The sequence below is a fragment of the Centruroides vittatus genome, unplaced genomic scaffold (genome assembly GCF_030686945.1).
Source record: "Centruroides vittatus isolate TY-2023 unplaced genomic scaffold, ASM3068694v2 scaffold_373, whole genome shotgun sequence".
Taxonomy (NCBI): Eukaryota; Metazoa; Arthropoda; class Arachnida; order Scorpiones; family Buthidae; genus Centruroides; species Centruroides vittatus.
The window spans coordinates 1,416,127-1,434,160 of record NW_027122704.1 but is presented as its reverse complement, the minus strand read 5'-3'; positions in this window follow the sequence as shown (position 1 = coordinate 1,434,160).

Genomic DNA, 18,034 nt, shown 5'->3' with positions numbered 1-18,034 from the left:
CTTTTGCACATAACTATTTTATATCTGTTTGAATTCCAAATAATAATAAAATATAAATTATAAATCATTATTACAAGCAATGTCATTCTGACCTGAGTTGAAAATTGTCCAAATATACTGGAAGAATCACAAAAATCATTAGCTGTATTATCATTGTTACTTATTAGGATAATAATATAATTCGTAATACGAAAGAAAAAAAATATATATAACATTTGAACAGCGATAAATCTACAAAACTTTCTATATTTATCTTCATACGGTATTGATATGTCGGCTCCTACAGTTCTAAGTATGAAAATTATTGGATAAAAAACATCTTCATCGCTAGTTTCTTTCATCATAGTTTATATATTAAAAAACACTATGAGATTTTAAATTCTTTAACGCAAAATGTACTTACGATTGTTACAGAATTCCGAGTAACACTACGGAAAAACACAATTAATTGTTGAATTTTGAAATATGAATAATTTCTTGAATATTCTTTATTCGATATTTAATTGATTTTATGATAATTAACAAAATTTCTCAAATCTTTTTTCACATTTTGCAGAATTCTTTCAAATCCAATATTTTTATTCTTAGGATTAGGCTATGTTAGAATGGTAGAATTTAATTCAAAGCGTATGGTTATAGATATAAAACATGCTTTAGCAATCTTCTTTTGTTTGTAAGTGGTAGAAATAAATTTTATATATGTGAGCTTCCACTTACAAAAAAATATGAAGATACGGTAAAATAAAATCAATCCCATTACCGTTAAGGAACTTGATTGCACGGCAACTATATGATATCGATTATTTAGCTCTCATATATTACCATACATAATGGTCACATTTAATTAATTAACTAAGTGTATTACTTAGTTAATTATTTTTATTACTTTATTGCATTATCTTGAGCTCTAAAATATTTTAGTTTGTGTAAACACGTACTTCGAATGTCAATGTGAACGTATTATTCCATTTCTCACCATTTTGTAATGACTTTCTATGGAAAAACATAGCAGAGGGATCCCCTCTCCATGTCACATTACATTACTTCAGTTACGAAAATTACATCATAAATGAACGTTTTCAAATTAATTTAGTGATTTAATATCACTAATGGCTAGTGATTATAATTTTTAGTGGAGGAGCATGTATATTATGTCATTTATATATGCTAAATAATGTAATTAATATACTATGTACTATAATGGACTTACTATATATTTAATTATGTTAATTAGTTAATTCTACTTCAATTCTGTGAAGAAAAGTGTGCGGATATGTTAATTCTATATGTTAATTTAAATAAAAATATTCAGTTATATATACAAAACTGTTACTAATTCTGTTAATAATAAATATTAAAGACTTGTTAAATTTACTATGGAACACGAGCACTCTCTCAAAGCTATGTATTCTGCATGCTATAAGATTATAAAATTGGAAAAGCATATACAGTATTATTAAATTTTCAAACAAAAATGTGTGTATTGTTAAGTACATTTAAAAAAATGCATTTCGGACTCGTTTCGTCCCTCTTCAGTTGTTTTACAGTTGTTAAAATATAAAAATTTGGTGTACATACCGGATTATTAAATACACATTTGGTATTCAAATCTTCAAAAACAACAAGACACATGCCATAAAATAAACACACATTTAAAATTATGAAGAACACTTAAATAATATAGACGGTTCCATCTTCATAGTAATTAGTCCATATTTCAAAACGCTGACAATGTAAACCTGTCCATTATTCTTGACGTTTGGTAGAACCCTGAGGAGAAGAATTGGTCCATGTCCAGTCAAACCTTCGATTACTATGATTCCTTTTTTGGACAAATAGGTTGTCGAGAACTTTCCTTGTTCTCGACAACTTATTTGTCCCGCACACTTTATCCTTCATTATCATAACAGATTCTTCTGTCCCCGTTGATGTAACTCATATAGATCCAGCTCACATCAACTGTGCCACGTATTCACTTCTCCACCCAGCGAGGTGTTTCTCATAGAACTTTCTTGAATTGGTCTTGCGATTCTTTTTGTGCTTTGTGAACTTTAATTTTTTACGGGTTGCCCATTTCATATCGTCATGTACAACATTGTAGGCAGAGTACAGGCTCAGACAATACTTTACAGCTACTTTTCGAAACGACATTAGGTTTTCTTTGGTTACTAAACTGGTACGAACTGGACGAACCGCTTGATCATGCACTCTTCTTCACTAGCTTCAGTTTGTCTTGCTAGGCTCATCTTATTGATGACTCAAAAAGCAGTAAAGGCAGGCAATCTGCAGGAGACGAGTTTTAAGTCAAGTTGGAAACCATATTGGCGAATTGTCTTGGATACATCGAGCTGTGTCTATTACCGTGTTCAGCCACTGCTGAATTTGCATATTTTCCTTTAATTGCTCGAATTGTTTCTTCTATATATGTTTTCTTTTGGTTACGATTACAATTAAATGAATACACTACACCTTTTTCCTCTGTTATATCATATTTTTCTTTTTTTCTATAACACAAATATTTTTTAGTTGAATTTATTTTTTCAGGTATTAAATTAATTCTAATAAACATTTTGGATAATCATTTAAAATAAACATTTTAATTATTTCGTCTTCTTCTTGTTTTTGTGTTTCTATTTCACTTGTTCTTTGTCTTATTTTATTCATATACATTTTAAGTATATTATATTTCATACTAACCGGGATAACAGATTTATAATTAATTATTTTGGGTATTTGTATGGGTTTAACATATTTCTTATAAATTAATCTATTAATTTTTCTTTCAATGGTTATATCTAAATAATTTGTGCTATTCTGTTTTTCCTTTTCCAATTCAAATTTAATATTCTCTTAATTCTCTCTCAAATTTAATATTTGTGTTATAGAAAAGAAGAAAAATATGATATAACAGAGGAAAAAGGTGTAGTGTATTCATTCAATTGTAATTGTAACCCAAAGAAAACATATATAGGAGAAACAAAAAGAAAATTAAAAATAAGATTAAGTGAACATATCCGAGCAATTAAAGGAAAATATGCAAATTCAGTAGTGGCTGAACACTGTAATACAGAAGGTTGCGAAATTGATTTAAATACAATGAAAATAAGGAAAAAAGAAGAAAACAATTATATGAACACATAAATATAATTAAACAAACTAATGGAATAAATAACAACACCGGAAGGGAGATCCACCAAACATTATAGAAGGGGGAGGGAGGGAGAGGTATAATAGAAGAGATGTAAGTTGTCGATGTAAGTTTTAAATAAAAATTAAATTTATAGATTTAATCTGATTAATTATGATATATTAAAAAAAATAGGACTACGTATCAGGTTATATGGTTGACGTGAATTGCGAGTTTATTTGGAATTTTAAAGAAGTTCGGAAATATAGAATCTGTAAGAATTTTATTTGTACACGCTACAATCGACTTAATTCCGCTCGCTAATTTCTGGTATTGCGGAAATAGAACTAAACAGCAAATAAAGAGGGGATAGAATCTAGTACTTCTTCCGTTTTGGCTTTCTGTTTCCGTTTTCTGGCAATGCAGAAACCGTTCTTTAGTCTGCAAATTCCATTTTACTTCTATTTAATAAATTGGTGTTTGCTCAGTAAGGATTTCTTGTGTTATTATATTTTATCAGCAAAATTACTTTAAAAATTGTATCTTTTTAAATCTGGTTTTCCTTTTCATTCTTTTGTTAATTATTTATTTGCGTATAACAAATCATTATTGTTTCATTAACAGATTAGTCATTTAGTCTTTACGAAAAAAAACTTGTGTATGTGGTTTAATTTTTAATAATATTAAAAATATTTTAAATAAAATAATATAATAGATGGCGCTACCACAATTTTCAATGTTGTTGCCGGGAAAGTTACGCAACTCGTTGCTAAATGTTTAATAATGTCTCTCGATTTCAGAAATTTAGAATAATTAGTTTTTGATTATTTTACTACTTTTTTATTAATATTTTAATAAAAGAATAACAATTAATTTTAAATGTATTTTTATGATAATGATCAAAAATAATTTTTATTAACATGCAACACTAAATTTTGTCATTGTCGTCATCAGTTTGGAATTACAAACTGGGGACGACTTGTTAAAAATAATAATATTTTTTAAATTTCAAAGTATGTCTTCGTTTTCAAATTTTTCGTTAATTCTTATGATTTTTCAAAAGATATAAATCGGATTACAGCTTAAGTATGGAATGCTGTTTGTGCTTGGAAGAAAAATTTCTAAAGTAGCTTACTTCAATGTTATACGCTCCGAAAGACATTCTTTTTACTTACTTTTCCCACTACACAGCTCTATTTTCTATCGAACCGTTCTGTTGCATCTTTGAAGGCTTGACAATAATACATCAAAGACACTAAAGAAATTCTTAAGTCTAACGTCTTACTTTCAAAAAGTTGATGTTTCAAAGTTTTGAATTTTGATAACAAGCAAGAACTTATTTTTTTATATAACAAATGATTGTATTATTCATCGGAAATTTCGATTTTAAAGCAATTCTGATTGATTATAATCACTTGGAAGTTCGTTTCTTTCAAGTTTACAATTAGGCTTATGTGAAGTAATTGCTTGTGTATAAGAAAAAATAGAAAATTTCGCAACTGATTTTGCACATGTATAATGAAAAATCCGTGACTTAATGTAAGAAAACTCGCACAAAGTGTAAAATTTCTAAGATTTATTGTTGCTAAAGTCTTGAGAAAGTTCGGAGAAAGGAAGCGCGATAGTGGCAGTAAGCACGGGATTTGAAATTCTGACAAAGAGCTGATGGCTCGACAGTTGTCTGAAAAAATTCCAAACTTTTCTTCGCGGATGTGTCAAAAAAAATGAAGATGTTCCAAAGCTACGTTCAAAAAGTAAAAATTGGAGCTGGACTGAAAAGTAACAAAGCACAGACCTTTCCAGATCGGGATTCAAAACAAATTTTATCACTAAAATCCAGATCACGCAAGTGGTATGACAGTTTCTTTACCATGTACCGGTATATTGTAATGGATGATGAAACGTATTGTTTCGCCAACTTTTAAGAGTCTTGCTGGTCAGGATTTCGGGTCGCCAAGATGCTCTGAGCATTGTAAGCTAAGGAAGAAGACTGCTTCCTAAGAAGTTTATGGTGTGGCAAGCCATCTGTTACGACTTGAAGAGTACTCATAAGCCAGGTCTGGCCAGACCTTGCACTATTCTAATGCTGTGTTCTAAAAGAATGCAATCCGCCAAACGCGCTAGAACTTCAGCCGATCGAACAGTATTATTCGATTGTAAAGGAATTTTCAAAAACCAGCGAATTTGTTTAAAATGAAAGAAGTTTTCGATGTAAATGGATTTGAGCGTCAAAAATGATAACCGAGCATAACTTATTGCGTTGGCCATAAAGTTTGTTCAGCAAGACACGGTGTCCCATAAGGAAATTGTGAACCATTTTGTAATTATAATAACAATGTGCCATCTTAAAATAAATAAGGTTAATTTTGTATCTCCTGTTGGTTTTTATTTATGGGCAATTTTCGGTGTCCCGATTTTGTCGGGATCACCCGTTTTCTACGCCTTCACAATAAAAATGCAGATCGCTTCCATGCCTCGAATCAGCAAAGGTAATCTATTAAATATAAAATTTCACGTAAGTGGAATTATGTATTTTTCTTTTTGTGAAATCAAATTTCGATCAACGGTGTTTTTTATGTTGACTTTTTCGCCCTGTCGGTACTTCTTCCGTATTCATCGTATGTTCAACCAAACTTACGAAGTACAACGGGGTAGGCCGAATGATGAAGGACGGGGCGAGACATATCCGAAACGGAGCACCAGTACCGAATTTTCCACTAGGTAAGTGAGACATATGCCTAGGAACTCCGAAATTGGGGAAAAATAAAGCAATTTTATCGTTTCAATTGTATATCATATTTAAATAATTCTTTAGCTACAATTAGACGTTATAAGACGTTCTGTGCCTAGGATCCCTAGAAGATCTTAATCCATCACTGCAAAGCACCTCCGTAAAACTCCCGAGACTGTTCCAGCCTTCTTGTATAAATTCTGATCGTAATGCGATTTTCGTCACGCATAATGAGCAAACATTACTAGTCTCAATGACTTTACTCTGTTTTAACTTTTATTGATTTACGTTTAAAAAATCAAAACACGAAGTGGACATTTAAGACGGTAAAAGATTTTATTTGACATTCTAAGGAATCAAGTTTGAATTATGATGGTGTCTTCAAGAATTTTTAGATATTTTCTCCGAATATATCGATTCTTTCTTCCATCACGCAATTATATTTTTGCAGTTCTTATCAAATCTGCGAAAAGGTTTCTAAAGAAGAAGGAGTATTGCTAAAACAAAATCAAAATAATTAAAATAATTTTCTTTTATCGGAAATTAATATTGAAGAAATTATTGGAGAAGTCAGACAGACTGTGAACGACTTGTTATGAAATTGGGCAGTACGAGTAAGAAATGTGCGTAAAAAATTATAAGAATCCTGTTATTCGTATATGAAATTACAATATATTGATAGTAGCATAGAAATATTAAAATGTAATTCTAAAATATCAAAATAATCTCATTATTCTTGATCAGATTTCATTCTATACTGTATGGTTATCTGGCGAAACGAACAAAATTACAGAGTGACAATAATTAACCCGTACAAGTTTATTGTATCGTAAATTTATTAAAGAAATGAAAATTAGCAAAACAACAGCATAAAACAGTAACAATACTTTACGTATTAATCAGATATTCAGCCAGTTTCAAAGTGGCCTCCTTTTGCTTTGATGCAGAGCCCCAAACGCGTTTTGAAATTCTCAGCAATGGGCTGCGCTCTTCTGGAGATAGTTTGTCTCACTCCCAGCGCAAAGATTGCTTCAGTGACTCCAAACTTTCATGGCACTTAGAACAGGCCCTGGCCTCCAAAATGGACCAAACACTGTAGTCCATTGGGTTCAGATTCGGCGAGTACGGTGGCCATTCCGCAGACGAGATGAAATCGGAAAAATGAGCCTTGCACACTCCCGAATCTTCTTTGCCCTGTGTGTCGGCGCCGAGTCCTGCTGAAACGTCCATTTCACACTACCAAAATGCTGCTGAGCCCACAGAAGTACCACAGCCTCGAGAATGTCACGGTGGTACACATCTTGATTGATTTTGGCCCCTTGATCAACGAAAACAAGGGGTGTCTTGCCGCTCGCACAAATTCCGCCCCAAACCATGACTGACATTGAATTTTGTGATGTTCGATGACAGCTGAGCGTCCAGGAGCCCCCGCGGACCAGTTCCTGTCGTTTTGATGGTTGTACGGAGAAAAGCTTCTCGTCTGTGAAGAGAATGCACTGCCATTGTCGACCTGCGGCCTGACGCTTGAATTAACGGGATCTTTGGAGTCTCACGCACTTGTTTTCATCGGTGAGGAGCTGAACCTTTTGGAACTTGTAGGGCTTGAGTACAAGTTCCTTTTTCGCCATTAACCGCACCGATTCGCGATTGATTCTGATCTCACGAGCAATTTTTCTCATGGAGACCTTCGCATGTCAGTCAACTTGCTTTGTGATGATCTTGCGGTTCCTAGACGTGTTGACAGTGCGCTTTCTTCCACGTCCGGAACGGTCACCATTGTGGCCAAGCTCCTTGAATTGCCGAACTGCATCTGAGACTGTCATTTTTGGAACACCGAGCAGACGAACAATTTCACATTGATGCTTTTCTTGCCGAAATAGCTCCAAAATTGCACAACATTTGTTCGACACCATTAAAAAAATAAAGAACTAACCCTTATTACATTGAAAGTACATTTACACGGACAGGAAATCATGGAGAATTAAACAATAGTATGTAAATTGGTGACAGTAAAAAAGTTCAGGTGCAGCATTGCTACAAACTTTGTACCGGTTAATTATTGTCACACTGTAGATACAGTATATAATTGCAATATATGTATATTTAATTTCAGGTTTTAAATAAAAATTGTAAAAAAGAGATTTTTGCCAAGAGGTACGCACAGTTTTGAATTGCCGTCTTTTCAGTGAAGTCAACCGTTTTGTTTGTCACATCAGTTTGAAAACTTCTACAAGTTTTCAAACGAATAAAACGATACAGTAAAGCACGCAGAAGTCCTCTTCGTGTCTTACTATATCGTTTTGTTTGTTAAGTAACGGCATGCAACGCTTGAGCGATGCCTTCCGGGAGGTCGTTTTAAACGTAACTGGCCCCTATTCAGGCATTACAGACGTGGAGAAAACCAGGAAAACTCTACGTGGCCGGCCCGTCTTAGGTAAGGCGCGAACCCACGTCCGAATTCTCTATGTTCAAGGAACGGAACCGCTTGGCCAGTGGTGGGCTATAACCTTCTACTAGTTGAATACATTCGATTTTAGTATGCAAGATTGATGTAAAACAGCATCAGTGAACATCGACCTATCTTTAATCAATATTAAACTAATCTTGTTGCAGAAATCAGTTAAGACGGTAAATTAAAACGTTTCTCGTAAACCTTAAACGTAAACCTCACAGATACAGAAGCACTTTCTGTATCTGTAAGGTTTACATCGTCAAGCATGTATGGATCAATCGTTTTCAAATTATTACCATTTTAACTTAACACGAAACACAATAAAATGTGAAACCCTCATTCATTGATTAAGTTTTACGCGTTACTTTAAATTGTATACAATGTGATAATAATCCTTAAAACTGTTTATAATAAAATAAACGTTGGAATAATTAATAATAAAATTAATCTGTAACGAATCACACTTGGCGGTGCATTACGGATTAACACAGGTTATAAATATTAACATTCTGAAAAAGTCTACGTAGTAATATTTGTCGAAATTTATATAAATCAAAATATTCTACTTTCAAATGTACTCTAATATATTAAATATGTAAATACAGTATTTACAATTAAATTGTTTTAGTTCAGCAAACAAAACGTTCATTAACTATTAAATTTAATATTTTTAAATTTCAAAGTATGTCTTCGTTTTCAAATTTTTCGTTAATTCTTATGATTTTTCAAAAGATATAAATCGGATTACAGCTTAAGTATGGAATGCTGTTTGTGCTTGGAAGAAAAATTTCTAAAGTAGCTTACTTCAATGTTATACGCTCCGAAAGACATTCTTTTTACTTACTTTTCCCACTACACAGCTCTATTTTCTATCGAACCGTTCTGTTGCATCTTTGAAGGCTTGACAATAATACATCAAAGACACTGAAAAAAATTTTAAGTCTAACGTCTTACTTTCAAAAAGTTGATGTTTCAAAGTTTTGAATTTTGATAACAAGCAAGAACTTATTTTTTTATATAACAAATGATTGTATTATTCATCGGAAATTTTGATTTAAAGCAATTCTGACTGATTATAATCACTTGGAAGTTCGTTTCTGTTTCATTTTTCTACAGTTTTATAGATTAATTACCTTGCTTATTGTATATAAAGTAAAGAAATTCTGCGAGACTTCAATTTCGAGGAGTAATTGAGATGTTTTCAAGTATAAAAACTTTAAAACTTAGAGTAATTTCCTACTCGGGAAATGTTTTTGAAGTATTTTCTCTCAATATCCAACTATTCCAGAACTAATCGTAACAATATCACAGCATTATTCGTGAAATCAATCTTTTACGTTATTCTTTTTTTTTTGGTGATGGCATTTTGTCATTTTTTCGTGATGCTGCACCTTGTGGTAATGACAGAAAACTGATTTGAAGATTCTTTTTCCTAGAATGGTCCCGTTTGTCATATAGCCCATGCTTCCAAATAGTAGGGAACTTTTAAGGAGTTTACTTATCATAAGTGAACAATCGAAGACATGAATCACTCGAACAAATGGCCACTAGCCATTCTTCTAGCGTTTCTATCACCAACCTGATATAAATTATTCATGCTGGTAAATTTTTATAAAACTTACCCTTTTAAATATATTTATTTCAAGTAATAAATCAAGAATTACGAATACTATTAATATTATTTAAAGTTCTTTTCCAAAAAAAAAAAAAAAAAGGAAAAGAAATGGAGTATAGCCTATTTGGAAGCTTGTGACATCTGTCGATATTTCTTTGAACTAAATTTAAAATAGAGATTCGTGTGAACATTTTGAGGATTTATGTTAGTGTAATTCAAACAATTTCTCACAATATGGTGAAGTATTGAAGAATTATTCAAAAAGTTAGCTAAAATTATAAACTTTTTTATGAAAAGTAAATGCAAATAATATTGTAAAATTTTTGCAAAATAATTAGAAATGAAATTGAGGTGGGTTTGAAATTTATTTCGAACAAAATCGCATACAAAATAACCTTCAAATAACGGCCATTCAACGGTTAATGGTCATTGTTTACAGGTTTGTTTACAGTGAATTAAAGGTACTAATTATTAAATATTATTACATTGAAAGAATGATGTTTCTTAAAGCTCTGTAAGAAATTTAGTGAAAAAGTATACATTTACATTGTTTTATATCATATAAAATGTATTAAATTTGTTATTATGTTGTATTTTAATAACTTAAATATATAAAAATAATTTTATTATTTATTTATCTATAAAGGAATATTTTCTCTAACATATCAGTTATTATTAACTATAAAAAAAAATAAATTTAGAATAAGAATTAATATTAAAAATTATTTTTTTTCCTACTTATTGTTTTAAATATATAAATTATTAATTCTTTCTTCAGAATAAATAATTTTCTTCTAAATTCTTAAATCATTAGGACTTATCAGGACTTAACAGCTTATCTTTAGTCTGCGTAACTCGATTGCTGGATAGAATTTCCCTATCGATCTCAGTCTTATACTTTAAAACTTTATTGAGAAATGTATAGATTTTCATTACAGAATCTTACCTAAAATATATGCAATAGATCGCAGGAAAATTTGAATGGAAATAACTTTCTTTCGAATAGGATAGATCTAAAGAAAAGTCTGATATATCAATTTATTTATTGGATTTCTTCCTAGAGAATAAAATTGCTTTCTTTCTTTTCCTGAACTTAAAGAAATGACAACAATTTCCTTTTAGAACAGATAGAAAATAAAATCAATTAATTTTATTTAGCTATAAGAATAATGTTTTAATCCGTTGATTAAATTTTTTTTCAATTGTTTTCCTATTTATGTAATAGAGAAAAATGTAAATTACTTTTTCCCTTTATTATTTTTCACACTGGTTTTAACAATGAAAAGAAATATTTTATGTTAAGGCATAAAATAATTTTTGTTTTTAAATCTTCAGATAAATTAATTAAATAATAGCCACGAACAAGTAGTATAATATCTAATAGTTTTGCTGTACAGTAGACCCCCCCTATAACACGAAACGTATCTACCGTGTTATAGGGGGGTCTACTGTATTATTTATTATAAGACACACCTTTATGAGATCCTCTAAAATTAATGGCCTCGTCTCTATAACATGACTTATTGGAATATCTTACGTACTACTTATTAAAGCACTAATTTCTCCTGAAAATTCGCCCCCTCAAAAATACTTTCCTATATTTTTGATCCCCAAGTACATCAAATTTTAATTCTATTGAATAACTTTTTTAATCCTCACCCAATTGCAATAATATAAAGTATATAATTTCATCCAGTACGCGTTATTCTACGATAAAAAAAAAAAAGGCAATTGTTTGGGGCACCCCAAATAAATCTTTTATAAACTCATTGCTGTAGTAAGAATATCGAAATTTAAATTTGTGCCATATCCGAGAACCCTTTGGCGCAAGAGCAGGGTGCATGCCACAGTGCAAATTGCGTTAAAACAAACGAGGATACAGGGGATTCCCTCCAAAAATGTACACGGGAACCCCTAATTTGATTTTTTTCGGGGCCCCGTCAAACTATAACGTTTCACTGAATTTATTTTTGATTTTTCTTATAAATTTTGTAAAAATTAAAAAAATCTATTCAACTCTCGCAAAAGAAACTGTATTATTTTTAAGCTTTTAATGAATCTACTTGTTGACTTTTTACTCGAAAAAATGTTAAGAAAATCGAACTATTTTAACAAATAAAATAAAAAAAGGTCCAGATTCTTGTCTAACGTCATGCGATTTCAAAACATTTCATGTTGGGTACTCAGAAGAGTGATGACATCGTCTATCTCCTTTTTTTCCTCCTTATTCTCCTAAAAAATCATCAAAGAAATAACAAATAAGTACTATTTTTTAAATAAAAACATTTAATCTTTATATACAAATAATAATAATAAATTTTCGACATTTTAATGTACCTGATTTTAAGAAAATAAAAAGTAAAACATATTCACTTTAAATGTATTTTAAATAATAATTTCGTATTAAAATAAATAAATAAATAATTCTAAAAACGAAAGAAATATTTAATAATTTAATTCTATATTTTAGAAATATAAAAAAAATATATATATTTAAAATATTTATTTATCAATATTTAAATATTTAAAAATATGTTTTTAAATCAAATTCAATTTTTTATGAATAATATTGAAGAAATAATGTTTATTTACATAAAAGATTTTTTTAAAATATATTTTAAATTGATTTATCTGTTTAAACTTTTAAAAAATAAATTTAATTTTATATTATAAAATAAATGTTTTTTTTTTAATAATTATTTTTATACAAAAATTTATTATATTGTTTGTAACATGCATCTGAATGGAAATAAACAATAATGTAATAATAACGAGCATTTGTGACATTGCCACAATGAAAGGCTGCAATTTTTGTCAATATGCTCTCGATTTTAGTAGTGTCTTGCCCCTGTACATCAAACTTTTCCTGTTAACAGTAGAGTCGTGCCGGTCATCTATCTAATTCCGTTCTCGAGATTAAGGAAGAAGAGACAGACAGAAGGACACCAGTGGGAATTTATAGGTCTGCAATTTTTGTAAACTGCAGCCCAAAAATTGTTAAAAAGATAAAAATTATTTCTCAGCATAAAGATTTATGAGATAAGGCAACGTAACACTTGAAAGAGAATGATTCCTTGGAGAAATTTCTATGGGAAAATTCTTTCTTGGGACTTCTATTTAAGCGTTTGATACATGCCAATGGGGTATCTTCCATGAGGACTTTCTATGGGTTCGGTTTTGTTTATTTGTTCACGGCAAAGCGATACGTGGACGATCTATCCAGGGGAGATGCCTCCCGGGAAGACTTTTATGGAAAAGTGACTTCTATTTGGGTGTTTAGCACATGAAGAAAACCCGGAAAACTTCACGTGCCTGACCACTGGTCACCATAAACATCGATTCGCGAATCCGCTAATCAATGTTCATGGTGTTTCAAATCCTTGGCCGTTGGTGGGCGAAAGAACAAATTGTATTGTTGTGAAATTAACATCACAATTATTTTGAGACTGCTATTTGAAAAAATTGTAGATCTATAAATTCCCACTATCGTCCGTCTGTCTGTCTATTTATCTGTCCTTTTTTAATCTCGAGAACAGAGTAAGATAGATTAAATCCGAGATCTTATGGGCAGGAAACCCCGATTGACTATATATGAACTTTCGTTTTGCACCAGAAGTCAATTTATTTCATTTAAAGTATTTTCCCCTGAAAAATAGATAGATGGCCATCACGATTCTATTGCTAACAGGAAAAGTATGACGTATAGGGACAAAGCACTACTAATTTGAGGTGGAGAGCATATATTTTAAATGAAATAAATTGAAAATTTATGGTTAAAAATTGTAGCCCGGCATTATGACCATGTCACAATACATAATTGTTCTTAAACTAAAAATAGACATCTTAGGGGACTTTAAAAGGGCATTTCAAAATGTTTCCAGGGTCATGTCCTGTATATTGAAAATTTTTAAAAAATTTAAATTATATTGGTATTAATTATTTCTCATTAAAAAAATTAATTGTTAATTTCAATTAACACGTAGTGTCGCCATTTTTTTGATGAAATTTGGCATAAATTTTGATTATCACTGACAATTTATGTCATTTATCAATTATAATTTTTAAATAAATAATATAAAATATTTCACAAATTTATAAGATGTAGAAAATAAGTAAATAAAATTAAAAATTTATAAAATATTTCAAAGAATATATTTCAAATATTAAAACACATATACATTTATTCACAGTTTTACCTTTAAAATTTTATTATTAAGATAAAAGCTTTAAAAAATGAAATAAAATTTGATAAAATATGAAAAAAAATGTAAGAAAATTTTAAAATTTCCTTTATGAAAGAAATATTATTTTATTTTGTCTTTAAATTTACTCCAAAACAGGTTTATTTTTTATTCTCTTAGAGAATTAAATTACATATTTTTTTTAAAAAAATGAAATAAAATATTCAAAATAAAAGCACTAAGAAACAATTTTATTAATATTTTAAAATTTTAAAATATATATTAATGTTTTATAAACTTAATACATAAGAAAGGAATATAAATAATTATATTCTTGTGGTGAAATTCATTCTATATAAAATAAAATATATAAAAATTATAAAGTACAATCTCCAAGTACATAAAAATTGTAGAACTGCATTATCTCTACAGATATATATATATATATATATATGTATTTATATATATAACATTTCCTTATAAATATATTAAAGATATTCTCTTATGAATAAATCGAAACGTAACAAATTTTCATTCTATTTTTTCTATTCAAAAATATATATTTACTTTGCTACAGTAAATCATAAATCTATGAAAATTTAATATATAATGTATATATTTTTACGCCCTTCGAAAGTCCTATATATTTTAATGTAAGGAAATATATATATATATATTATAGAAGTGTGCGACATTAAAATAAATTAATTTAATCGTAATTTTGAATTGTCATTTTTAATAACTTTACGCGAGTTGAAATGAAAAAAATAAATAAAAATGATATTAAATATATTATTTTAATTTTTTAACACAAGATGGTGCCACTAATTTACTACATTTGCATCTAAGGGCACCATCTTGTGTTTGGTTCCTAAACATTATCTTTACGTAAATATGTCTAATTTTATTATAATTTATGTATTACAGATTATTAATTTTCTTGTAGAGAAATAAAGCTACAATTTTTTTTTTTTTTTTTTTGATTTTTTGCGCTCATTTGGGTCATATAAATTCTAATGGAAATTCACTGTTATAGTGTTTATCCATCACTACACTAATTAACGTTGTTGAATTTTTAAAATGCAAATTATAAATTCCAATTACGTTAAGTTAATTGGTAACATATTTATGTAACTTTTAAATGAGTTAATTATTTTAAAGTATTTAAAAGTACATTTCTTTCGTTAACTCAAAGTTTTAAAATTGAGGAAAATGATTAATTCTTCGTTACACCTTTACCAATTATTAGTAGAATTTTTATTCCCGAGAGTTTCTGGAGTTATTTTAATTATAATCAAATGAATTTCACTAACTAGAACTTCGGTAATCATCATTAAAACTTGGATGTTCTTTTACTTAAATGGTTCTGTTGTACACAATCTGAGAACTGCGAAATAGAGAAGAGATTGAGATTAATTAGAATTCCGTTAAAGGTTATCTAAATGACCCACTTCAACCGGAACTGGCCATTAATTTCTCCGTTATCGCCTCAAACAGTCTTGACAGCATTGAACCATGCTCTATTCCACTCATTGATGCAGTTTGGTACTCTATATGCATCCTGCACACACCTTGTCTATTAATAGCATTTTCGCAATTAATTTGTGTATTAACCGTTTTCATAAGCTCTTTACAATCTTAAAATCTCATTTATAAGATTATAAAGGGAATTTAAAGCACCTAATGATAATATAAATATATATTTTTAAGCTCTCGTTATTGAAGGGATTGTGTTATGTTACTGCACGAAAGTGTGATGTTATAAGCAAATTTTTTTTTGTTTCTACGTTCGTATATTTAATCGAAAAAGGAACTTTTAAAATATTTTCATGCTCGATCGTTCTTTAAAGTACATTCTGTGTGTTGGTACGTTGAGATTTAAACGTATAAAGATTTAAAAAAAGAAAAAAAAATTCAACGTAATGGGATCAAAATATTGCATTTTCTTTCGCACGTTTGGTCAAAAGAAAATGCAATATTTTGATATTCTTTTTTATTTCTTGTTACTAACAATCTGTAGTTGGTAATGGAATGCTTTCTGGCATTGTAACTCTTATTATCAGCACAAATGGACAAAGCGGATCTAAAGATAGGTAATTTTCTCTATTGTGTGTACCATAAAAGCTTTTTTGCTTTTAGCAAACCACCGTAAAAATAAGATTTGTTCAATCTTTAGATAATATCAAAGGAAAGACCGTTAACTATTTTCATTACAAGTATTTTTTTATATATCTTTTTATCGTTGAATGAATATTGTATTGTAATAAAAAAATATATTATTCAACATATGAGTTAAAGGGAAGAAAAAAAAACATAGACAAGGACACGATATTGCTAACTATAATCATTATGTGAATGGAGAGATTCTTTCTCATCTGTTTCATGCAATTTCTTTATTGCTAATGGCTCAGACTGCTCGTGTTTATCATACTAGAAGTTGTAATTAAAGAAAGAAAAGAAACATATCACGAAGAATTTTAGTTACAGTACCAATAAACAAGATAGATAAAAGTATAATTTTAAATGGAGTCGATGGTAATAGCAGATAAAGAGAGCAAACGTGTCAGTCTCATATATCATGAGGCCCACTTTCAATCCGATAAATTATTTTCCAGACGAAAGAAGACTTCACCTATCTTTTGAACAATTGGGAAATGGTAGCAATTATATAAATTAGGTCTTCAATCACTGTTTGAACAGTTTATTGAAGTATTGTTTCCAATTCACTTACACTCGTGATTTATCTAATAGTATCTACTTTATAAAAGTTATACGTCTGGATATATATACTTTTCCACATTTAAAAATTAATATATGTGTGTGATATTGATCCGGTAACGTCATTTTTTTTATGTGGAAACAAAAAAAAACTAGTTAGAAAAAATGACTGCGGATGATGATATTTGATTGAGATGGGTCTGTCTAAGAAAGATAGGTATGATGGATCCCAAAGGAAGAGGCATAACGCCAACGATTCATGACAGTAGTTGATCGATAGAGAATCTTGCTCACTCATTCGTAAAAGCTTCTCATTGCAGAACGATTTTTATTTATCGATGTTTGGGATAATCAATACAAAACGCTCGGATTGCAATTGGTATGCACCCTCCAATCCCATCCAAGTTTACATATCTGAAAGTAAAATTTTGACATTTTTTAGTCGGAAAAAAAACAACAATTTTAACATACCATAATCGATCGTGTTAAGTTTCGAATAAACCATAACTCTACCCCTACATTTATTATTATTATGTTACAAATCCATCCAATCTCGCGACATTAAACATGGCGTTGTTTAAGTCAAAGAAAATTATAAAAAAAAGATCCGAAAATATTCCATATTTCGCTGGTATTTGATCCTCATTGACATACATTCAGATATATTTTTGATCCTAGTTCACCTATTGACAGGCTGAATAAAGTGTAAGAAGGTATTTTTATTCAAAACTAAGAAGAAACGGAAATAGTCTGGAATACGGCAGAGAAAATCTTTTCGGTCATTGAAGTAAAGACCATATATCACTAGGCAACGAAAGTGTGTGTAAAGGGTCGAAAACAGGCTGTAAATCAAGCTAGCTAAATCCAACCATTGACAGATTTCGCCACTTAAGTAGTCTTGAAGGTATATAGTATTTTCCCTAGTTTCTCTTTTCATCTGAAGTTTTATAGCTGGAAGATTTGACTTTAATCTTAAAGAAAATAAATATTTGCAATTCAAAGACGGCCGAAAGTTATGCAAATTCTATCAGATATTTATTCAATTTTATTTACAAGTATATACCTTTTTTTTTAAAAAATCTATAATTTTTTTTACAACAGAAAACATATTTAAAAATGACGTTTATCTACTTTCGAATCGATCTAAAACGTTTAATTTATTGTTAAATTTACTTTTAAATGTTTAATTATCATTACACAATAATGTTTA